At 44.2% G+C, this 24434-nt stretch overlaps 1 protein-coding gene across 10 annotated transcripts in view; it reads left to right on the forward strand.

Moving 5' to 3' along the window:
- PLEKHA6 (pleckstrin homology domain containing A6) overlaps positions 1 to 24434 on the forward strand; it is a 208985-nt gene that overhangs the window by 24764 nt on the left and 159787 nt on the right. The window contains exon 1 of one of the 10 annotated variants that reach the window (XM_078156397.1): positions 285 to 544. The exons of the other annotated variants lie outside the window; for them this stretch is intronic. The gene's annotated coding sequence lies outside the window, so the exon portion shown is untranslated. Of the gene's footprint in view, positions 1 to 284; positions 545 to 24434 lie in introns of those variants that run through there. 10 annotated transcript variants of the gene reach the window in all.

Genomic DNA, 24434 nt, shown 5'->3' on the forward strand with positions numbered 1-24434 from the left:
TTTTATTATTGCTTTTATTAATTATTAGCCTCCCTGCGGTCCGAGGGCACAATTTCCTGGTCATCCAGGCCCCTCGGATCTTGCTGCTGGTGAAGTTGAGCTGATCCGCCCCGTTCTCTCCCTAGGCAACATGGGTGGTAATCAGCTTGTGGCCGGGCTGGACAGAGTTAAACATTTTCGGGGGACTATTTACTCCTGATCCTAAGTGACAGCTCGGGGAGGGAGAATCACGTGGCTCTCAAATCCCCGCTGGGGGCCCATGAGCATGCCCAGCTGCCTCAGCCTGGGAAAGATGCTGGATCCTGCAGCAGCTACAGCAGCATCCTCTCGCCGCGCCAGGCACCCGCCGGGAGACAGAGATGACTGATTAGCCAGCCCTCTGAGCCCGAGCTCTGCTCTTCAGAGGGGAGGAGACTCCGGGGAGCTGGGGGTGGACGACCTGGCTGGAGCTGAGCTGAAGCTGGAGCGAGCTTGGGGGAGGGGGTGCTGGGATGCTTGGAGAGCTATAAAGATTCATTCAGCGCGGGCTCTCATCTCAGAACCGGTGAGTCCGAGTCTGTTTTGATGCATCAAAGAGGAGATGGTGCGTGCGTGCGTGTCTCTCTCTCTCTCTCTCTCTCTGTGTATGTGTGTGTGTGTATGTGTCGGGAGAAGGGGGGGCGAGGGTTGAGTTCTGAGTTGGGTTGGCAGCTCCCTGGCATGGAGAGAGCTCGACTGTGCACTGCGGTACATGCCACTTTGCCGGGTTCTCATCCCTGGCAGCTTTTCTTGGGGATCATGGAGGCTGGAGATGCTAATTATAGCCCCCTGGGGGAAGACGCGTTAAATATAGAAAGCTCCGAGGTGGAGGCGGCTTTCAGGCTGTGAGGTTCCTGGGTCCTCAGTTGGGCCCTCCAGGATGGCACAGGTGCCTATCTTATTTGGGCTGGGCCCAGTGCTCAGAGACCATCTCAGCATTCGAGGGAGGGATGTCCCTCCTGTAAGTTGTTAATGCCAGGACCCAGGTCTCATAAATTCCCTCAATCTGCCCTGATCCTTGAGGTCTGGGGGTGGCCCTTGAAGGATCTGAGCAATTGACAGGGTTGGGGCTGGGGGTCTAGGTAAAGGGATAGAGTTGACCATAATGAAGTCATGGGAGTGCTGGTTGGAGCCTTGGGGTTCATTGGGTGGGGAAGCTGGAAGTGAAGAAGGGCTATAAAGTAACAGGAGAAGGGATCTAGGGGGAGGGGAGAGGAGCCAAGATAGGAAAGGGAAAGAGAAAAAGGAGAGTAAGGACAGTGGGGGAGGAGAGGCTGCCAGGGGCTTTTTATCTAGGAATCAGGAGACCTGGAGAAAGGGAGAAAGAAAAAAAAATTGGCTTATGGGAGCAGGGGTAAAGAAAAAAAGCTCAGGATACAAGGATAGTGAAGTGAGCTTTGATAGAGAAGGTGTAGACTCCATGTCATTAAAGGGACTTGGTCATAAGGCTTTCCAGCCCTTCCTAAATCCCCAGTGACTCTCTTTACCCTCATTGTCAATGGAAGGGGTGAGGCTGAGCTTGGTTGGTATGGGGGATGGGAAATTTGGTTGACATGTGGATAGTAGTCAAGATTCTGGGGGTCATTAGCAGCTTTAATGAGACTCTCTTATGGCCTACCATGTATGACCTGCTTTAGAAAATTTGGGATTTGCACCTGTTCTAGAAATCCCTAGGTTACAGGATTTGGTGGTAGAATGTATGTTTCCTAGAGGCTTTGAGACATCTCAGAGAGGTAAGGGGAGGAGGGAATGAAGAGAATTTCTACTTTGTGTTACATAATCATTCGAGCTGCTGTGTTCCACCCCAGAGGCAACTGCATTTCAGTAACCACAGAGGCTCTGATGCCATTGGAGGGGAAATGAGGAGGTAGCACTGAAATACAGTGGAACCTCTTTGGCAGAAGCCGGGACAGACTAGAGCCAATTGGGGATGGGGGAAGGGGAAGGGGAATCCCACCCCAGCCAGTATCTCTAAATGAAACCTGTGTCTTGAGCTAATTTCTCCTTCTCACCCCAACAGCACGTAATGCTGAACTGTGAATATGAATTACTGAAAGTCCTGGGCTTTCCAGTCAGCAGAGATGTGATAAGCGAGTTATTACTGAGGTGTAATTAATCCTGGCTGGTTATTACTCGAGTGCGAGACAATAGGGGCTTTACTGCCAGGTTATGCCTTTGCCTGTCTCCAATTGAAAGAGGATGGAGTGAGCTCTGATTTTCTCTGCGTGTCTGTCTGGCTTATTGAATTGCATCCATCCCTCTCAGTGTGAATGAAATAATTACAAAAGATGCTCATGTGTGAGAGCAGGGCTGCCAGCTGAGAAGCCAGCCTCTCTACTCCCCACAGTATGGCTCCACTTCCTGCAAGGGAGAGAGCCCGTCCCTCTGATTGACTATTCCAGGTGAACCATTCAGCTCTGGGGCCCCAAGGAGGAGAGTGAGAAGGGGGAGGAGGTGGGAATCTATTTAGAGCTGGTGCTGAGCCTACCCTGAAGACTCAGTAGCTCTGTCCTGGCCCTTTTCTTTGGGGAAACAAAACCAAACAGGGAACAGACTGAGGCTGCAGCAGGAGAGTCTGAGGTTAGACCATAAGAAGCACTTCCCAACTTCCAGGGTGTGAACCTCTGGAGCTAGTAATGAATGGAGGTTGCAGAAGATTTCTCTCTGGAGGTTTTTTCAAGATAGGGTGTTCTCTGTCTGTATTGGGTAAGGGGTGATGCTCCCTTGAGTTAGGGAGATGGATGAGAATGACTTTTGCAGGGATCTTCTAAAAAGATTAACAAACATTTTGACAGAAAGCTAGGGAGAGAAGAGTACAGGGGAAGTTGGCAGACAGGGCTGACCCTAGGAAAAGCTAAAAAGTATTCCACAAGACTGCTTAGCACATCTTGCTCCATTCACCATTTCTGAGTTCTTTATCTGGCTACTTAAAGGCAGCTGGGTGGGATAGATAGAGCCCTAGGCCTGGAGTAAGGAAGACCTGAGTTCAAATTCAGCCTTAGACACTTGTTAAGTGTGTGACCCTGGCCAAGTCGCTTAACCTTTCTCAGCCTCAGTTTCCTCATCTGTAAAATGGGGACAATAATAGCACTTATTTCTGTCAAGGTGGTTGTGAGAATCAAATAATTATGAAGTGCTTCGCACGGTGCCTGACACATAGTAAGTGCGTTATAAATGTGTTGTAATCATTATTATTTTTTAGGCAATTGGGGTCTTACACAGCTAGTAAGTGTCAAGTTTTTGGTCTGAGGTAGGATATTTACTCAGGTCCTCCAGACTTTAGGGCCGGTGCTCTATCTATTTACCACCTAGCTGCCCCTAAATGTGTTATTATTGTTATTATTATTACTACTCCTGCTCAGGAGTCCAGTTTGGCATGCTGCCCTTTTACCATTTAAAGTTCCCCACTGTGATTGCTTCACCCTAGTCTGCTCATCCTTGGCAAAGTTATTCTATACCTTTTCTTTTTTTTTTTTCTTTTCTCTAGACCTTTTCTTCCCCCTTTCTTTGGGGCAGCTAGGTGGGACAGATAGGGTCTTGGGCCTGGAATCAGGAAGACCCAAGCTCAAATCCAGCCTCAGACATTTATTGGCTGTGTGACGCTGGGCAAGTCACTTAACCCTGTTTGCCTCAGTTTCCTCATCTGTCAAATGAGCTGGAGAAGGAGATGGCCAACCACTCCAGTATCTTTGCCAAGAAAACCCCAAATAGGGGCCACAGAGAGTCAGACACGACTGGAAAATGACTGAACAGCGTATCAAAACTTCATAGGCCTATGTCCTATTTCTTTATGGTCTTGGTCTTTTTATTGCTGATTAATCTGGGCTAATGTGGTGACGTAGATAGAGCCAGAAAGAATGAGGTTCAAGTCCCAACTCTGGGCAAGTCTTTTAACTTCTTAGTAACCTAGACATCCGGCAGAGTGCTGGTAAAAGTTTAACAACTGGCTCTTTGGAGGTACAGGGCACACTTCAGAGTTCAATCTGCATTATTTATATTTTTTCCATCTTTTCTTAAATCTAGACAATAAGCAAACACAATAAATCAGTTTGATTTGTGTTTGCTGACTTCCGAGACGTAAATGCTCACATTGAAAATTTAACAAGTGGCTCTCGGGAGCTACCGGTTTGAACTGGGTCCAGCCTAACCATGTCCAGCACACGCCTGTTAGGCCACTCTCTAAGATTGTAAATTGCAGAACAGGTACCAGTCTGTATTGATAGAGACTATTTCCTCAATGGGAATTCTTTATATCACTGAAATCATAGTTCTTGTTAAAAAAAAAAGTACGTATAAGAAAAGGCTAGAATATATAGATTCCCAGCTATCTCTGGGAATATGTGTACTTTTAAAAAATTATATATTTAGTTAGGTTTTGTTTAATACTAATACCTTCTTAATACATCCTACTTCTCCACAGAACCCTTCCTTGTTAAAACAACAAAATAAAACAAAAAAAAACCAAACATAAAAGACAGCTTTAAGCAAAACCAACTGATAGACCAACCACTTTTGACATTGTATACACTATGACAAACCTGTGGCTTCCCACCTCTACCAAAAAAGAAGGAAGCTGATTTTAGCCTCTATTCTCTGAGACTGAAACTGGTCAAGAAGCATGTAGTAGCATACCTGTGGAATCAGGGCTTTAATTGAAGGGAGGGTCATGTCATAAAATACCACACAGGCCTGGGAGCCAAAGACTTCCATTCTAGCCCTGCCTTCAAGGACAATCTCTGTGATCTTGGACAAGTCACACACCCACACAACCTCTCAGAGTCTCAGCTTCCTCATCTGTAAGATGGTAGTAATAATACCTGTCCTGTCTGCCTTGCAGGGTTGGTGTGAGGACCGCCTGAAATAGTGGATTTGAAAATTGTAATGCCATCTCTGAATGTGAGGGTCTATTTTTAAAGGGGTGACTAATGATGGGAACTTCAGATAGAGCAGTTGATCAGCAGGGGAGGTATATTTTTGGGCAGGCAGCTTCCTGCTCTGTCTGTGAACCAAGGCAGCTCTAATAGTGATGATAACAGAGGGTGTCCCTGCAGTCTTGGTGTTTTCATAGTGAAAGCTTACACATGCACCAAGACGTTGGGTCACCCCTAGTTCCTCTCTAGCTGGAGTACTTACTTAATGGGTTACAAAGAGCTTTTTGCACAACCACCCTGTGACTGAGGGCATGCAAGTCTCTGAGTTACAGGTGAAGAGACCAGGATTCTGAGAGGCAAATGTGCCCACTGCTACGGCCTAGCAATTGGCTGACCTGGGACTCAAACCCTCTTCTTCTGACCCTGGCTACAGTCTTCTTTCCACGACAGAATGGCATTGATCATGGGAGCAGGAGACTTAGGCCCTGAAGGGGCCTCAGAGACCATTGAGTGTACCCCCTTTGTTTTAGAGGCAGCTGGGGTAGCACAGTTGGACTTGGGGTCAGGAAGATGAGTTCAAATATTGCTTCAGATGCTTACTAGCTGCGTGTGACCCTGAGCAAATAAGTCACTTAACCTTTCTCAGCCTCAGTTTCCTCTTCTGTAAAATGGGGTTCATAATAGCACTCAGTGGATAGAGTGCAGGGCCTGAAGTCAGGAAGACCTGAGTTCAAATCTGGCCTCAGACACTTACTAGCTGTATGAGCCTGGGCAAGTCACTTAACCTTGTTTGCCTCAGTTTCTTAGTCTGTAAAATGAGCTGGAGAAGGAAATGGCAAACCACCCCAGTATATCTGCCAAGAAAACCTCAAATGGGGTCATGAAGAGTCAGACATGACTTGAAAAATGCCTGGACAACAACATGCACATTTTCAAGCGCTATATAAATATTAGCCATTATTATTATTATTATTATTATTATTATTATTATTATTATTATTATTATTAATTGGCTTGGTCCTAATCATTAGTTTAGCATTTCCAAGCTTCTTGGCAGTGGGGATAATTTCCTGATTTTCCTTGGTACCAGCCCCTTCATTAGTGTTGGTGAGATTGTCCAGGGGCAGCTTGTATTCCCAATTAGCCCCAATGAGAAGCAACAGAATGTGGTGGGGATAGGCTGGTTCCTGATTCAGGAGACCCGGGTTCGAGCTCTGGCGCTGGCATGTATCGAATTCATTTCCAAGTCTTGTTGTTTCTACTTCTATTACGATTCCTCTTTTCTCATGCAGCTCCCACCTTAGTCCAGGCCCTCCTCACTTCTCACCTCCATTATTGCAACAGCCTGCTGACTGATCTCCCTCCTCAGGTCACTCCAGCCCATCCTACACTCTGCTGCTGAAGGGATTTTCCTGAAGTGCAGATCTTCCCATAGTGCAGGTATTTTCCTCCTCAATAAACTACAATGATTCCCCCTGGCCTCTAGGATAAACTCTCCTGTTTAGCGTTTAGAGCCATATAAAACCTAGTCACAAAACATATTTTCATTTTCATAGTATATTAATCTGACTGCTTCCCTGTGTGATCCAGATAGACTGGCCCCCTGTCTGTCTCTCAGATGTGATGCCCCATCTCCCATCTCTGCACCTTTGTGCTGGCTGTACCCCATGCCTGATACACGCCTCTTCTTCACCTCTGCCTCATAGAATCCTTCTCTTCCTTCTGGACCCAGCTCAAGAGTCACAGGCAGCCTTCCCTGATCTCTATCAATGAGTGTGCTCCCTCTCAGGCTACCTAGGATTGAATTACTTCATATTTATTCTGTCTGTATTTAATCTGTATATGCTTATCTAACGGACTTGTTTTCTCTCTCATTAAAATGTATGCTCCTTGTGAGAAGGAATTGTTTCATTCTTTGTTTTTCTATGCCTAGTGCTTACCACATTGCCTATACATAGTGATACTACCACTACTACCACCACCACTACTACTACTACCACCACTACTACTACTACTACCACCACCACTACTACTACTGCTACCACCACTACTACTACTGCTACTACTACCACTACTACTACTACCACCACCACCACTACTACTACTACCACCACCACCACTACTACTGCTACCACCACCACTACTACTACCACCACAACCACTACTACTACTACCACTACTACTACCACCACCACCACTACTACTACTGCTACCACCACCACTACTACTACTACTACTACCACCACCACCACCACTACTACTACTACCACTACTACTACTACCACCACTATTACCACTACTACCTATAATTTATATAGCGGTTTAAGGCTTTGAAAAACAAATATTTCGTTTTATCCTCACAACAACATTGGGAGGTAGGTGCTATTATCATTTCCATTTTACAGATGCAGAAATGGAGGCAGGTCACTCTGCTAATAAGTATCTGAGGCTGAATTTGAACTAAGGTTTTTCTGACTCGAGGTCTAATACCCTATTCACTTTGCCACCTGGTTGCCCAGGTGTTAAATAAACGCTTTGTTGCTTAGTGATTGATTTTTACTCCATAGGTAAAAACTCTTTGAAAATTATAGAGTGTCAGAGCAATGCAAGAAACTCCAGTGACTCCCTGTTACCTCCAAGATCAAATATGAAATCCTGTTTGGCATTTAAAGCTGACCCTTACAATCTTTCCAGTCTTTTTGTACTTAGCGTCTCTCTGCATGCCCTACAATCCAGTAACACTGGCCATTGAATTGCTTCTTCCGTACAATGGGTCATCTCTGGACTCTACCTTTTCACAGTCTGTCTGCTCTTGCTTAGAACATTTTCCTTTCTCACCTCAGCCTCCTGAGAATGTCTCCTGAGCGCTTGTCCATGATACTTTCTCCTTAAACACTTCATAATAAGGGCTAAGTGGGTGGGGGTGGGGAGGTAGAAGGAGGGAGAGGAAAGGGGGGGATGAGGGACTAGAGGCAGAGAAGAAAAGAGGTAGAGAGTAACTTGGGCAGGACCAAGGAATCACAGCTGGGAAGGAGGTAAACTGGATTCTCAGGAGACCAGCCAGCTCTGCCAATGTGATGGAGCTGGGATAAAACCTCAGGGAAACTGTCTTCCCTGCTTTAATCTCACTCCCAGTTCATGAGGGTCTATGGAGGGGCAATGGGCTAAGCAACCAAGCCACCAACAGACATTTAAGCATTTATGACATGCTAGGCATTCTGCTAGGTTCTAGGGAGCCCAGAGACCAAAACCAAGGGGTCGCTGATGCTATGGGACTTATATTCTACAGGGGAGACTCTACTATCTATCTATCTATCTATCTATCTATCTATCTATCTATCTATCTATCTGTCTGTCTGTCTGTCTGTCTGTCTAGATACACATACACGTGTATATATGTATATACGTATGTGTATGTATATATATGTATATATATATACATACACACATACATATATGCAAGATATTTGCAAAATAATTAAGATCATTAATTTTATTTTTGAGGAAGGCAACAACCCCTGGGAGATCAGGAAAAACCACATTTAGGTATTGCTAGAGCAGAGCATTGAAAGAAACAAGGAATTCTGAGAGCTGGCGGTGAGAAGGGTGTGTATGGGGGACAGCCAGAGGTGGGGTGCTATACATTACAGGGTGATAGAGATGGGAAATTTGATTTGGGGAAGCAGGCTAAGGAGAGAGGCAAGGAGGGCAGTTCAGGGATCACAGAATCATAGCCTCTGAGGGTTGGCAGGGACCTCAAAGGTCATCTTATCCAAACTGTTGTTGTTTCGGTCATGTCTGACTCTTTGTGACCTCATTTGGGATTTTCCTGACAAAGATAACAGAGTGGTTTGCCATTTCCTTCTCCAGCTCATTTTACAGATGAGGAAACTGAGGCAAACAGGGTTAAGTGACTTGTCCAGGGTTACACAGCTAGTAAGTGTCTGAGGCTGGATTTGAACTCAGGGTTCCTGATTCCAGGCCAGGAGCTCTATCAACTGTACCATCTAGCTGCCCTGACCAAGAATCCACTATCTAATATTCCTGACAAACGATCATGCAGCTTCTGCTGATGCTTCTCTCTGACTCCCTCTCTATAGAGGCATCCTTTCCATTTGTGGACAACTCTCATTGTTAATGAGTTTAATTTTCCCACATTGGGTCAAAACCTGTTTCCCTACCGCCCCTATCCAGCCCTGGGAAGGATCTGTAGAGACTAGCACAGACTATCTCCCAGGCATAGAGCATAAAGATCCTGTTTTGGTCCTCAGGGAGGTTACAGTCTGAAAGGAGAGATGAGATTCACATTAATTAAAGGCTGTCTGGAATACACATGGTTAAACTCTAGCATCCATGCTCCACAGTGGCACTGATTGTATGAAACATCGAATACTCCAAAAGTCACCTCTGTTTGGCTTTAGGGCACATTAGACAATTGAGATCTTCAATATTATGTCTTAGTTAAGTAACTATTATGATGACATGTCCATGAGTCCTCCTCTGTCAGAGTGTGGTGATGGGGTAACGGAAGGTGCATTGGCTGTAGAATCAGAATTCTGGCGTGGCCTGGGCCTCAATTTCCTCCTCTATACAACGAGAAGGCTAGATTCAATGATTTCTAAGGTCCTGCCTAACTCTAAAATTCGTTGATCCTGTGATCTAGGGAAGGTGGCCCAGATGAAAACATCACCAGAGCTAATCCACAAAAGAAGTGCAGGTGTGTGTACACTGGGAGAAGGTTCAGGAGGGATGTGTCTGTATATGCCTGAGCAGGCGGAGTTGTATGGATGAGTCCATCAATTTCTTTGGATCTCAGGGTCTTCCTCTGTAAAATGAAGGTTCAGAACTATTCTATTGTAAGCACCTCTTTTAGACTGTAAGCTCCTTGAGGGCAAGGACTGTCTTTTGCTTTTTTTGTATCCCCAGTGCTTAGAGCAGTGCCTAACACTTGGTAGGCACTTAATAAATGTTAATTGCTTGATCGATTGACTAGACATCTCTAAAGTCCCTTCCAGTTATAACATTCAGTGATTCTATAAGTGTATTTATCCTTATTCAGATACATGGACTAGGTATGCATGTGTGCAACGGTAATAGCTGTTTAAATCTTGCTTTGAAGTTTACAAAGCAATATTTATATAATTATTCATATATATGTAATTTGTATACATAATTTTATTTGGAAGAATCAGGGTTCATATCCAGTCTCTGCCATTTACTACCTGGGTGACATTGGACAAATCACTTCAGTTCTGAGTTTGAGCTAATATAAAATGAGGGGTTTGGATTCGGTGACCTCTAAGGCTCTATGTTTATGATCCTATGATCCTAACAGCCCTTTGAGGTAAGATGCTTAGAGGTACTATGATCCCCATTTTCCAGATGAGGAAACTGAGGCTTAGAGTGGTCACCCATCTAGTAAAGTATCAGAGATGGGATTTGAACCCAGATCTATGAAATTGCAAGTCCAGTACAAGATGCATTAAAAAAAAAAAGCACAAAACATGGATCCTTGGGAGGGAAGTAGGAGGAGAGTGAAGAAGTGCGTAGGGATTAGTGGTGGTACAGATTGAGTGTTACTTTGTCTAGAAAGTCTTCCTAGAGGACAGATGTTTGGAGCAGTGCTGGAAAATATTGAGAGACCAGGACGGGCAGAGAGAAGTGGAAAGAGTCAGCTGCTTCTGCTTGCTTCTCTTTTCTCTAGACTGGGCTTAGAGGGTCTATCTCACAGGAAACTAGCATCTTAAGAGGTGGTCCGCTGACAGCAGGGAATTTAGTTCTCTCATTCATGTAGACCCCCAGCCTGGGCCAATCCTGCCGGCAACTTCCCAGCTGCTCAGTAGCCTGGCTGGTCCCCTGACCTTCCTTAAGCAAGGCAGCCTGGCGGCCATGCTGGGTTGCCATAGTAACTGGCAGTCACCCAGCTGGGTTGCCATGGTAACCAAAGAGAAGATATGTGGGGGGGGTCAACTAGGGGAATCAGCCTTAGAATTAAAAGAACCAACGAAGGATTAAGGAGGGGGAAGAGGGGATTGGGGGGAAGGGGAGGACAGAGAAACCACTGATGTTTTGAGCACGCCCTGTGTCCCCTCCCCTTTCCTCTTCAGGGATGATGAAGAGCCAGAGAGACAGGTAGGGAAGAATTCATTCTTGGGTTCCTGCCGGTGAGAGCATTTATGCTCAAAAGGGGTTGGCTGGGGTTTAGGAGTACAGTCCAGGATGGAGCATCTCAGACACAGTAAAAATAACACTTATTGACCCGTCTATGGGGATTTTGCTTTCAGGCACCTGCGGCCCTGGCCTACGTTGTGCATAGTTCTAGGTAGAAGGCAAGTGGGATACATGGAGGACGTTCAAGAGGAGAAAGGTGTCCACTGTCTTTCAATTTAGTTGGGAAAAGTGCTTATATGGTATGGGGCATAGGGCAACAGACACAAAGTCAGGAAGACCTGAGTTCAGATCCCACCCACCTCACACATGTGCTAGCTGTGTGACTCTGGGCAAGTCACTTAACCTCACTGTGCCTCAGTTTCTTCATCTGTAAAATGAGGAGTTGAAGTTGATGGTCTCTAAGGTCCTTTCTAGCTCTAAATCTCTGATCCTATTAGCCAAGAATAGCAGACAGATGAGCTCTTAAGCAGCTTTCATGGCTATCTCCCACCTTAAAATCAAGGATGACAGTCACAGAAATAAACATGAGATTGCCCCTGATAGAATGGAAACTCCTCAAGGGCAGTGTTTGTTTCCAGATTTTTTCTTTGTCTCCTCAGCATCTACACAGTGGCTGGTATACAGTAGATGTTTAATTAGTGATTATTGATTTAGAGCTGAGACTGTAGTAATCATGTGGTCTAACCACTTCAGTTTTGCAGACAAGGAAACTGAGGCCTGGAAGGGAGTAGAAGGTGTAGAGAAGTATCTCAACTAAGGCCACACAGCCAGCTAGCAGGTGAGCTGAGAATTGAACTCAGATCCTTTCCTACCAAAGCCACCATTTTTATGATACTGCCTTCTTTTAATGCATTACACTGCTTTGTGTCCAAACAGTATCCAATACACCTTATGCAAAGAGTATGCTCGGAATAATTACATGCTGAGTGAAAGAGGAATTAGTATATTTGTCAGTCTTATTTTCATCAGAGGGAAGGGTGGATCAGATTGTTCTTACATTCACAGGGGAAGGTTTGAGGTCTGAGATGCTGAGGGATTTGTCCAAAGCCACATAAAGGCACATGTGAGGGAGAGACCTGAATGCCCATCCTAGTTCTCCAGACTCTCAGCCCTAAGGATGATTAGCAGGCTGGGGTAAGAAGGGGAGTTGCTAGAATGAGAACTTAAGCATTATATGTATTCATATAATGAGAAAGAGAGAGAGAGAGAGAGAGAGAGAGAGAGAGAGAGAGAGAGAGAGAGAGAGAGAGAGAGAGAGTGTGTGTGTGTGTGTGTGTGTGTGTGTGTGTGTGTGTGTGTGTGTGTGTGTGTGTGGCTATCTTGGCTCAATCATCAGAACAGGTTTTTCTGGTTGTTGGGGGGGGGGAATGGAGGAAGGTGAGCAGGAATAGACACTCACCGTAGATTATGTATGGAGATCCTAAGGCCTTGCCTGAGGGCATCAGGCCCTTGGGAGAAACGCCTGTTTTAGAAACCTTAAATTCTAGTTCCCTGTTCTACCAATACTTGATTATATGAATATTTTCATGGGGATGACAATCAGGGCCCTGCAGAGGGCAAATATGGATGTGGCCATTCCTTTTGGGGGAGAGGGGGAGGTGGAATGGTTAGTGGTAGTTAGTACTGAACACCTGAGACTGAGAAGATGGAAGCCTGCTGATGGGGAGAGTGAGATAAATGAACAGGCCTTTTTCTGTAGGCTAGGTAATATCTAGATAATCCCAGAGGGAAGGCCCTAGAGGTGGGTGGATGAGGGCTGGGAAAGGCCTCTTGCAGAAGGTGACATTTAAACTGGGTCTTGAAGAAGGCAGAAGAGGGAGAACATTCCAGACATGGGGAAAAAACAGTGAAAAGGCATGGACTCAGGAGATGGAAGTGAGTGCCATGTTTGGAGAGCAGCAAATAAGCTCAATATAGCTAGAGTCCATGGAAGGGAAGAAAATGTAGGAAGACTAGAAGAGTGGGAAGGGGCCAATTTGGAGCCAAATCTTTAAAATGACGCCACATACACGTAAGGAAGAACTTTTACAGTAGAGGAGAAAGTGATGGTGGGTTGGGCAATGCTTGAACCTCACTTTCATCTGAATTGGTTCAAAGAGGGATTGATTGGATATAGAAATTTATCTTGCCCAATCGGGAAGTGGGAGGGGAAGGGAATAAGAGAAGGGAGAGTGATAAAAGGGAGGACAGATGAAGGGAAGCAGTGGTCAGAAGCAAAACAGACTTTTGAGGAGGGACTGGGCAAAAAAGAGAAAGAAGGATAAGTGGAAGAAAATAGGATGGAGGGAAATTCACAGTGATTATAACTGCGAATGTGAATGAGATGAACTCATCCAATAAAAAATAAAATAATGTCAAATAGGATTTTGTATTTGATCTTGGAGGTAGGTAATAGGGAGCCATTAATAATTTACTTTTTTTTTTTGGTGAGGCAATGGGGTGAAGTGACATGCCCAGAGTCACACAGCTAGTAAGTATTATGTGTTTAAGGCTGGATTTGAACTCAAGTCCTCCTGCCTCCAGGGCTGGTGCTCTATCCACTGTGCCACCTAGCTGCCTCAAGAATTTACTCTTTAGGAAAATCCCTTTGGCAGTTGAGTGGAGGATAGATTGGAGTGGAGAGAGGCTTGAGGCAGGGAGATGACACAGAAGGCTATTGCAATAGTTGAGGTGAAGTAGTGGGGACCTGCATTATGGGGGAGGCAGTATAATGTGGAGAGCAGGAAGAAAGGGCTAAACTTGACAATAAATTAGATATGGGAGATGTGTTTGAGTGCAAAGTCAGGGATGATAAAGAAGTTGTGGGCCTGGGAGACTTAGAGGATGGGAATGGGCACGAGAAAATTTGGGAAGAGGAGCTAATTTGGAGGTAAGATAATACTTTTTGTTTCGGACACGTAGGATTTGAGATGCCCACAGGACACCCAAGTCAAGATGTCCAGGAGGCAGTTGGTGATGTGCAATTTTAGATCAAAAGAGGGATTAGGTTGCATATAATGATTTGTATAGAGATGATAGTTGGGAGCTGGTGAGATTACCAAGAGAGATAATATAGAGGGAGAAGAAAAGTGGGCTTAGGTCCCCCCCTAGAACCTTGGGGGACCCACTTGGTTAGTGGGTGTGATCAGGATGCAGTTCCAGCAAAGGAGACTGAGAAGGATGGGTCAGACAGGTAGGGCAGAGCAGCGTCACCAAAGCCTAGAGAGGAGAGAGTGTCCATCCAGGTAAAGATGGTGATCGAGAGTGTCAAAGGTTGCAGAGAAGTCAAGAAGGATGGGCAATGAGAAAAGACCCTTAGATTAAGCAATTAGAGATTGTTGGTAACTTTGGAGAGGGCACTTTCAGTTAAATGACGCAGTTAAAAGCTAGACTGAACAGATTTTGGAAGAGAGTGAAAATAGAGGAAGTGAAGGTACCTCATTTAGACAAGATTCTCAAAGAGTTTAGCTGAGAAGAGGAGGAGAGATATAAATTGGTAGCCAGCAGGGATAGTTGGATCAAGTGAGGTTTTTTGGTTTTTAAGGCTGGGGGAGACATGGATGTGTTAGTAGCCAGTAGCAGAGAGAGATTGAAGATTAGAGAAGGAAGATGATAGAGTGAGGAATCTTCTGGAATTGGATCAAGGGTGCTTGTGAGAGTGGCTTTGACAAAAAGGAGGGTTCCCTTTTCATGGGAGATGACAGTGAAGCAGGAGACTATGGAGGAAGATTTCTGAGTGATCCGAGATTAGGAGGATGGGAGAAGAGGGAGCCCTGGTAAATGGCCTCAGGGGTGTGTGTGTGTGTGTGTGTGTGTGAAGTTTGAAATGAGATCCTCAGCTGAGAGGGATGGAGGGAAGGTGTGTTGAGGGAGACTTCCAGAGGATGGAAAGATTTGGAAAGACTGCTGTGGAGATGGGGATAGTGAATTGAATGGAGAGGAGTTGAATGATTTCCTGATGCAATCAGGGCCTAGTTGAGATTAAGAGACAAATGCAAATTTGTAGTCAATGATGTGACTCCAGGTCCTCTTAGCCTTGCCTGAACAGTAGTGAAGGAGGTAGAGAGTGGGAGTGATCCAGGGTTGGAGTTTGACAAGTTGGGATCAGTGATATAGCAAAGGACTGGAGGATGAAGGAGAATATAGAGTAGAATTGATCCACCAGGGAGTTGAGATGGAGACAGGAGGAGAGCATAGCCAGCACAGAGGTGGGGATGTGGGAAAGACTGGAGGACTGGAGGGAATGGTGCTTATGGTGAGGATGAAGAATAGGATTAGAGGTCAAGAAAAGGGTTAAGGGTCATAAGGTTTAGGGAAAGATAAAGGATAAGAAATTATGATCAGATAAAGCATAGACTCTTATTATCTCCCCTCCCCCCCAGCATATCATAGCATATCATACTCTTAAGGTATCTCTCCTGAGATAGCGAATCGGAAGGATGAATTAAATTAATAATAGAAACTGATATTCAAATAGTACTGTAAGGTTTGCAAAGCGATTTTCCCATGACAAACCAGTGGGGTAGGCAGTACTAAGGTCCACATTGAAATACATCCCCATTGTAGGACTGAGGAGATATTGCCCTTGTGATGTCATCGGTCTTCTTGGAGAATGAAGGCTGAAAACAACAACAAGGACGATGCTAGGTGGGTAACAAAGGGCAGAGACAGAAGAGTTCAGACTTCTGGATCACATTGGGTTTGGAGTTAAAGAACCTAATTTTGCTTCTTGTTCTGTGTGTGACCTTGGGCAAGTCCCATTTCTCTGGGCCTCTGTTTCCTTATCCCTAAAATGAAAGAGTTTGACTGGATTATTTCTAAGATCCTTCCCATCTCATATTCTGGGACTGAAGTCTTGCTCTGTGATTTTTGCCATTTCTTAACCTCATTGAGCTTGTTTCCTTACCTCTGACCACCCTGGACGACTCTTCTCCTCCCCTAAACTTGGCCTAGACTTTGCCCTTCCTACTTGGAGGAGCTGGGCAAGGTATTTTATGGCCAAATAAATGCTTCTCTTCAGGTTGGGTGTGCTGCCTATTCATTGACTTATTCCAATCCTGGCCTTGAAAACCTGCTGCTCATTGCACATGGATAACCTATATATCTGATGTATATGACATATGCATCAAATTGCTTGCTGTCTTAGGGAGATGGGGAGGGAAGAAGAAAATTTGGAAACTCAAACAATTTTTAAAAATGAATGTTATAATTGTCTTTCCATATAATTGGAAAAAAAAGTAAATTCTATTTAGAAAAAGAAAAAGAAAAAGAAAACCAGCTGCTACATGATGGCTCTCATTATCACACTTCAAAGAATTGCGTCACCAATGAGAACGTGTCTCAGCTAAGTAATAGTGCAGTGCACATAGTAGGAACTTGAATGGGATTGCGTGTGGGATCATGGTATTTCAGACTGGAAATCAGCCCTGAGTTCTAATCCTAACCCTCCCTGACACTGACTAGCTCTGTAGGACTTTGCGTATGTTCCTTGTGCCTCAGTTATCTCATCTGTAAAATGGAGGGGTTGGACAATATGGTCTCCAGTCCCTTACAGTTTTGGAGCTGGGTCTCAAACCCAAAACTCTTTCACTCCAGGTATATTGTTCTTTCCATCACAGAACAATGTAGATTCAATAACTGTAAAGGAAGAAAAAGAAGGTAGGTCGGAAAGACGGGCAGGAAGATGAGCGTTGGGGCCCATGGCTATGTAAAGAAATGACTGCTCAACAGGGAAGACATCATCACTCAGTCAAACCCCAGATCCGGTCTAACCTGATAGTGTGCTGGACTTGGAAGACAGGAATACCTGAGTTCAAATCCAGCTTTAGACAATTACTAGCTATGTGACCCTGGGTAAGTCAGCTGATCTTTGTATGCCTCATTTTCTTCATTTGTAAAGTGGGGATGATAATAATAGCTCTTATCTGACAGGGTAACTGTGCGATTAAATGCAATAATATTTGTAAAGCACTTTGCAAGCCTTGACCTGCTCTGTAAATGCTAGCTGTTGTATATATATGCTAACTTCTATACATATGCTACATCTTGCTGCGTAAACCAGCATAGAAGCAGGGTACTGCCATCCTCTCTCCCTTTCTATCGCTGCCACTAGATCCTCGGGCAGCCTCTGGACTGGCAGGATTCTCTCAGCTCTCTTGGCCCCCCCCCACCCCACATTATATGATTTTTAAAAAGTGTGTAAAGCACTTGCCCTCACAACAACCCTATGAAAAAGGTAACACAATGTTTACTGTCCTTATTTTATAGGCAAGGAAGCCGAAACTCAGAATTTAAACAAGCCAATTTTATGGGCCCCAGAGTACTCAGGCTTTGCTGGGGCAATGCTAATACTAGCTCACATTTATACCACACTTAAGACAACCTTGTGCAGTAGTGCAAGAAGTGTTATCTCTATTTTATAGGTGGGGAAACTGAGGTATTGAGTGATTTTTTTTCCTTGTGTCAACCAGCTAGTAAGTGGGGGCAGCTGAGATTTTAACCCCACACCTCCAAAGTCTGGTACTTTTCTGCTACCATGATATCTTACTATGACCTGTTCTCTCAGTTCCAAGATCAAGGTCAGGTTTTCCTGTATTTGCAAATGGACTTTATTAGGAAAGTAGACAGCAAAATGGAAAGGGTGCCAGACTCAAATTTTGAAAAATCTGAATTGGATTTCTAGCCCTGGTGCTTCTTAGGAGTTTGTATATGGGTAAGTCCCCTAACTTCTGGTACTTAACTCTATAGCTGTGTGATCTTGGCAAATCACTTAATCTTTCTGAGCTTCAATGTCCTTTTTTATCAAATGAGGAAGGTTGGACTTAATGGTCTCTTCTGGCTCTCAATCTCTGACCTTATGAAAACCTAAGCCTCAGTTTTTTATCTGTAAAATGGGACTATAATACCTGCATTGCCTATCTCACAGAACTGTAATCAACAAGTCAACAAATTAACAAGCATTTATCAAGCTCCTACTATATGCCAGGCACTGTGCTAAATGCAGGGGATACAAAAAGAAGCAAAGACAATCCCTGCCCTCAAGGAGCTTACAATCTAATGGGAATCATTAATGAGAATCAAATGAAAATATGTGCACATCTCATAGTGCTAACTAAATGTCAGCTATAGTTGTCTTTCTTCCTCAAATGGGGGAAAAGATAAAATAGAATAAAGATTAGAATCTAACTCTAAAATGTTCTAATCTGACCATATCTGGCCAAACTTTCTGGGCCTAAGGTACCTCATATTCCCCATCTAGGCTGCAGCAACCTGGGTCATGCTTTCTCCTGGGAACATAAAGTTTTGCTTATTTATTTGGGCCAGACCTGTGAATGGACATAAGAAACTTTCCAATGAGGAAATTCCCTCTCCCAATGTGATTGTCACCTATTCTGTAATTTGTAGTCTTATATATGTAGCCATTCTTTTCCTGGACTCATTTCTTACTTTCTGGACCTCAAAACCATGCCATCTTTACTGCTGGCTTATCCTGGAACTTCCCTGAGTGCCTGGGGCCTCCTTGTTGTAATAGCCATCCACCTCTGTGACTGCTCATCAGGAATAGCCTTCTATGAGGTGTGCTCCTATTTCTTCCATTGGTGAATTCCTCTTGGAGCATCCATTTTGTGAAGGCCATTTGGCCTTCATTCCCTTCCTCGTCCTGATTTAATGGAATTCAAAACTATGCCCATGGTGCTGGGTACTGTCATCCTACATTCTCCCTTCCCCCCGTTTTCAGTTCCTTTTTGTATGTTGTCTTCCTCTGTTGAAATGTAAGCTCCTTGAGGGCAGGCACTACCTTTCTTTTTGCTTGTATTTGTATTACACGTCCTCTTCCCCTTCTGCTTTGAGCTCCCCAGCTGGCACATATTAAGTGCTTCATAGACAGCTGTTGACTGGGGGCACTGAGGGGTTAAATCACTCACCCAGGCTTACACGGGCAGGATGTAGCAGAGGTCAGCCCAAACCTTCCTGCCTCTGAGGGTGGTTTTTTATCCACTGTCCCACTCGACTCTGCTTGTGGAGGTGAGTGTTGACTTGAGAGGATCCATGACAGCGCCCTCCCCCGCCTTTTCTGCTTTGCTTCAGACCTGACAGCCTAACTGACTTGTTTGAGCTTCTAGCTTCAGGGTGCCTCTGGCTCTCTGCCCATTGGCAGGCCTGGGTGAATCAAACCCTTGGGGTCCAATTAAATATTTCACACCTGTCCTAACTGTTAAGGAAATGAGTCAGTTTCCCTCAGGGAAGTGCTTTATACAAAGCCCACCTAAATAGCTTTTTTAAAAATCATCTCACTACATAATAATATATATTATTTATATATACTTATATAAATACAGGTATATTATATAACATATACACATTCACATATATTATACAACATATAAACATAGGTAAATTATACAATATACTTATATAAACATATATGCTATATAATATACATGTATATATATTATAAAATCTATAAGTATGTTATATAACATACAAAATACATATATTATGAAATATGCACATAAATACTTGTATGTTTTGTGTATATTATATATACATATGTGTATATTATGTGATATATGCTGTGCATTTTATATATATATATATATACATATATATATATATATATATATGTATATATGGAATAAAAACCTCACCAATAACAAGAGAAAGACCATTCTGTCGCACAGCATATCTGGATGTAATGAGCCAGTAGTCTGATACACGTATTACTGGGTATATTTTTACATTAATGTCATAGAGCAGGAGTGGGGAACCTTCAGCCTCAAGGCTACATGTGGCCTTGTAGGTCCTCGAGTGTGGCCCTTTGACTGAATCCAAACTTCACAGAACAAATCCGTAAGGGCCACGTGTGGCCTCGAGGCTGCAGGTTCCCTACTCCTGGCATAGTCATAAATTTAGGGCTGGAAGGGACCTTAGCCCCAACCCCTCATTTTTATGGATGAGGTAGGTATAGGGAGTTAAGTAACCTGCCCAAGGTCATGCAGTGGCCAATCCAGGATTTGAATTATGGACCTCTAACTATCAGTCTAGTGCTCCACTGTATCACAAAGCCGTTCCATGAAAGCAGAATCTTAGAAGATGGTGTATTTCCTTTAGGGAAAGTTGGTGTTAGGAAGAAGGGAAGTGATTAATGAGAACTGAAAACAGTGAGAAAGGAGGTGAGATTTGATCTATGAGATCACCTCCATAATAATAATAATATGACATAAGAGAGAGAGAGAACTGAGCTGGCCTTAGAGTTAGGAAGACCTGGGTTCAAGTTCTGCCTTTGACACATGCTGGATGTGTCACTGAGCCACCTAACCTCTTGGTTCCGCCCAGGCACTCTTTCAGATTATAAATTGCAGAACATTGGCCAGTCTGCCTTGGGAGAGAGAATTTCCTCACTGGGAGTTCCAGGTGAAGCCACAGGTCCAGACCCATCCCCATTTAGCCAGTACCCTAAGGTTTATAAATGTCTTCCCCCACAACAACTTTGTGAAGTACAACTTATGCCCACTTTACTGATAAGAAACTGAGGCTCAAAAAGTAAAGTGACTTGTCCATGGACACACAGGTAAGTGGTAGGACTGGGATCCTGGTCTCCTACCTCCTCTACAACACCCTGACCACTTAACTGCATGCTACTTTTTTCTAGGGTGCCTTTTTTTAAATAGATAAAATAGATCATTCAGAGAGGCTGATATATTTGTATAAGGTCACACAGTAAGCTGTGATCTCACATACAAGTTGAGTTTCCTTTTTTTGACCATAATCCTCTTATCCCCCTCCTCTGAATCACCGCGCATCCCAACTTTGTTGGGATATATGTATAGTAGATTTCATCTGAGGATGGGGCAGAATGGAGAAAGAAGCAGAGGAGAGAGAGAAAGGGACAGAAGGTGGAAGGGAAGAAAAATATTCTTTGACTCTTCCTTTATGAAAGTGACTCCACATAGTTATGGCTGATTCAAAGGGGCTAAGTGTTGCCCAGCTGGTCTCCTATTCCCGGGTTAGTAGACCCTAGGTCCCAGGCAGGTGGTAAATGTCTCTTTCCCCTGGAGGATCTGGTGGGGAGTAGGGATAGAGGAGAGATAGCCAGCTGCTTCTAGGACCACCCTTGAGAACCCTCCAGAAGGTGCAGAAAGACAACCCTCTTCTCTGAGGAGCTGAGAGAAGGTGGATGAAGAGAGAAGGAAAACAGGGGTGTGAACAGCATGCCTAGTTTCCGCCTATGTTTGTGCCCACATACCCACAAGGTATACTACTAGGGTAGTATAGAAGGGTGAGGAGGGGGTCAAGAAGACTCTGCAGGAGTCAGGGCCTAACTGAAGCTTAACTCCTTTGTAAGTATAGAAAATCAATCCATTGTCTCCTCTTATTAGAATGTAAGCTCCTAGGGGACAGGAACTTGCTTTTGGATTTGTATTTGTAGAATTCAGCATAGTACTTGGGACAGAATGAATGCCTAATAAATTTTTTTCATTCATTCATTCATTCCCAGGCTAATCCCTAGATATAGTCAGGAGGGTGAGATTAACCCTATCCTATCTTTTCTCCATTCTTCTACCCACAATCTCAGAATTTCAAAGTTGGAAGAGATTCCAAAGGCCATCTGATCAGTCTGGTCCTCAACAGAAACACCTTCTACAATATAACTGCCTAGTGGCCATCCATTTCTTACCTTTTTGCTGTCTTCTAAGAAACTGTGGGCACTTACTTGTGTCTGTGGTTTGCATATATATATGGGAAGAAGAAGGGGAGAGGATGTCAGTGAGGCCACTTTCTCTGATGTCTCTGGTTGTTTTATCCTTTCTTAGTCCTTGTATCCTTATGGCCTAGCACAGTGTCTGGCTCTTAGGAGGCATTTAATAAATATCTGCTGACTGATTATCACTGTCCCTCTGTGTACTGTGTTTTGCTAGGAGAGGTCTTTATTTAGGCTTTGTGGAGGATCTTTAGTAGGTGGGTATATGGGGGGCAGAAGAAGGGAAAGGAAGGGACCATTGATCCAGATACTGGTCTCTATGATCTATACAGGCTTCTATTGGACTCACCCCTCTTTGGCTTGAGGGGGGCAGGGTGGGGTGGTCTGAGGATTGAAGCCAAGAAAGCTGAGCTATGATGTAGAAGTCAGATATCTACTATTTTTCTAAAAGTCCTGAAACCAGTTAAGGGTTTTTTATCACCTAATTTAGGAAAGCCCAACTGAAGGGAGCTAGAGCATAGAACTGTGGTATCTGATGGGGAAGATCTGACTTAATAATAATTCCTGTTGGGGGGAAAAACTTGGAGAGAAGCACTCTGGGAATGGATGAAGAAACAGTGGCTTATGGATGTAATAGAATATGATTTTGTGGTATGAGATGATGAATGCAAAGAATTCAGAAAAACATGGGAAGATATATATGAACTGACATGGAATGAAGTTAACAGAACTAAAAGACTAATATACATATAGTGGTCCTCTCCCATACACTATGACTAGGGAACATAAATGAAACAATTACTCAAAAGGTAGCCAAAATTAGAGTAACTGAAAAACCTGTGACGTTCCTGGAGTAACGATAATGAAGCATACGTACCTTTTTTATAGCAGAAGATCTTACTAGGTAGTATATATACTTACTAAGGTAGTATATATACCTTACTAGGTTGTATATATACAGTCATGATATCTGGGGGTTTTTGCATAATTTTTTTTTCTCAGTTACAAGGGGGAAGGTTCAATCTATAGGTTGGAGACAGATTTTTATATCCAGCCCCAAGGAAATGACTATTATAAATCTAAAAGCTATCTGTAAAATATTTTTAAAATATTAAATATTTGTTGACCCAACAAAATGATGTGGCTACCAAAAAAGTTAATGTAATTTTGGGTTGTTTTCATAGCTCATTGAGACCCAAACCAGGAAGGTGGTAATCTCACTGTATGGTGTAATGGTAAGAGCTCCCGTTGGAATCAGAGGTTCAAGCTGGTTCAACCTTGGCTCTGCTACTCTCACGTGACCTTTGGTGATTCCCTTTGCTGCCCTGGGCCTCATCTGTAAATTGATGGGGTTGGAGTAGATGATCTCTAAGGTTCCTTCTAGCTCTAAATGTGGGATCGTGTTCAGGTTCCATCTGGAGCACCTTGTTTAATCCTGGGAATTTTCTCTTCTGAGGGTCACCAGATAGGACAGGGGTAGAGAACCTTCAGCCTCAAGGTCACATGTGACCTTCTAGGTCCTTAGGTGCAGCCTTTTGACTGAGTCCAAGTTTTACAGAACAAATCCTTTTATTAAGGGAATTTGGTCTGTGAAATTTGGAATCCATCAAAGGGCTGCACTTGAGGACCTAGAGGGCCACATGTGGCCTTGAGGGTGCAGGTTCTCTATCCCTGGGATAGGATATTAGGAGAACTCGCACCAAGTTAGACTAAATCGCACCTGATATCATCAGGACCCATTGTAGGGTACATGCTTCTTTCTGCTGCTTCCTGCCTATTTCGCAGGTGGGGAGCTAGAAAGAGAAATGGCCCTGCCAAATTTTCATCTGTGTATGCCTTGTCTTCCCACCTGGACGATAGATCAGCCTTTTAAGAGCAGGGACGACACTTTTTATGGCTCTATCACTCCCGGTGTCTGGCACAGGGACTAGACGGAGGCTTGTTCATTGCTTGGTGAACTGATCCGTGGCTGCTTTCCAAGGACGTCACGCTGAAGGTGGGGCAGCCCCCAAGGCAGAGCTGCCCTCCTGAGGCTTGGGGAGGCTCGGGGCTCAGCCTTCTCCCTTTGAATGAGGATTGAGGTGGCTTGTTTGCCATTCTCCCCTGAAGCAGGGTGGGCTAGATCCTCTCTATTATTCTGCAGCCTTTCCGTGGCTCTCTCCTATACATTTTTAATATTTCTTGGACAGGCAGAGATATCAATCTGAAGCAAGCGGAGGAGGTTCTACTCTGACTCTATCAGAAGCTCATTAAGTGCAAGGTCTTGGGAAAGTACTGGGTCAGTGAAGATGGGAAGGGGGAAGGTGGCGATAGAAAATTATTTGCATTCCCCACAATTCCTTTTTTTTTTTTTTTTTTGGCTCAGTTCAGAGCAGCGACAGCCAAGGTTTTGTCTGGGCGTCGATGTCACTTTCTCCCCATCTCCCACGCCCGGGATCAGCAGGCAAGTCTAGGCCAAACTTGGCTCATTGTAAACATTCTGCTCCATGTGTTTTCCAGAGGGAACGAGACAGAAGGGAGTTAGACTTGCAGACTCAGACCTGAGTGGAACTTTAGAAGACATCAAGTCAGCCTCCCCTTCAGCCCTGGAGCCTTCTCCATCCCCCAAAGCAGACTCTCCTCTCTATATAGTCCTTAGACTGTGAGCTCCTTGAGGCAGGGACTGGTTTTGCCTTTCTGTGTATCCCCAGCAC

The sequence above is a fragment of the Phascolarctos cinereus genome, unplaced genomic scaffold (assembly GCF_003287225.1).
Source record: "Phascolarctos cinereus isolate Bilbo 61053 unplaced genomic scaffold, phaCin_HiC Scaffold_5;HRSCAF=322, whole genome shotgun sequence".
In the NCBI taxonomy this organism is placed as follows: domain Eukaryota; kingdom Metazoa; phylum Chordata; class Mammalia; order Diprotodontia; family Phascolarctidae; genus Phascolarctos; species Phascolarctos cinereus.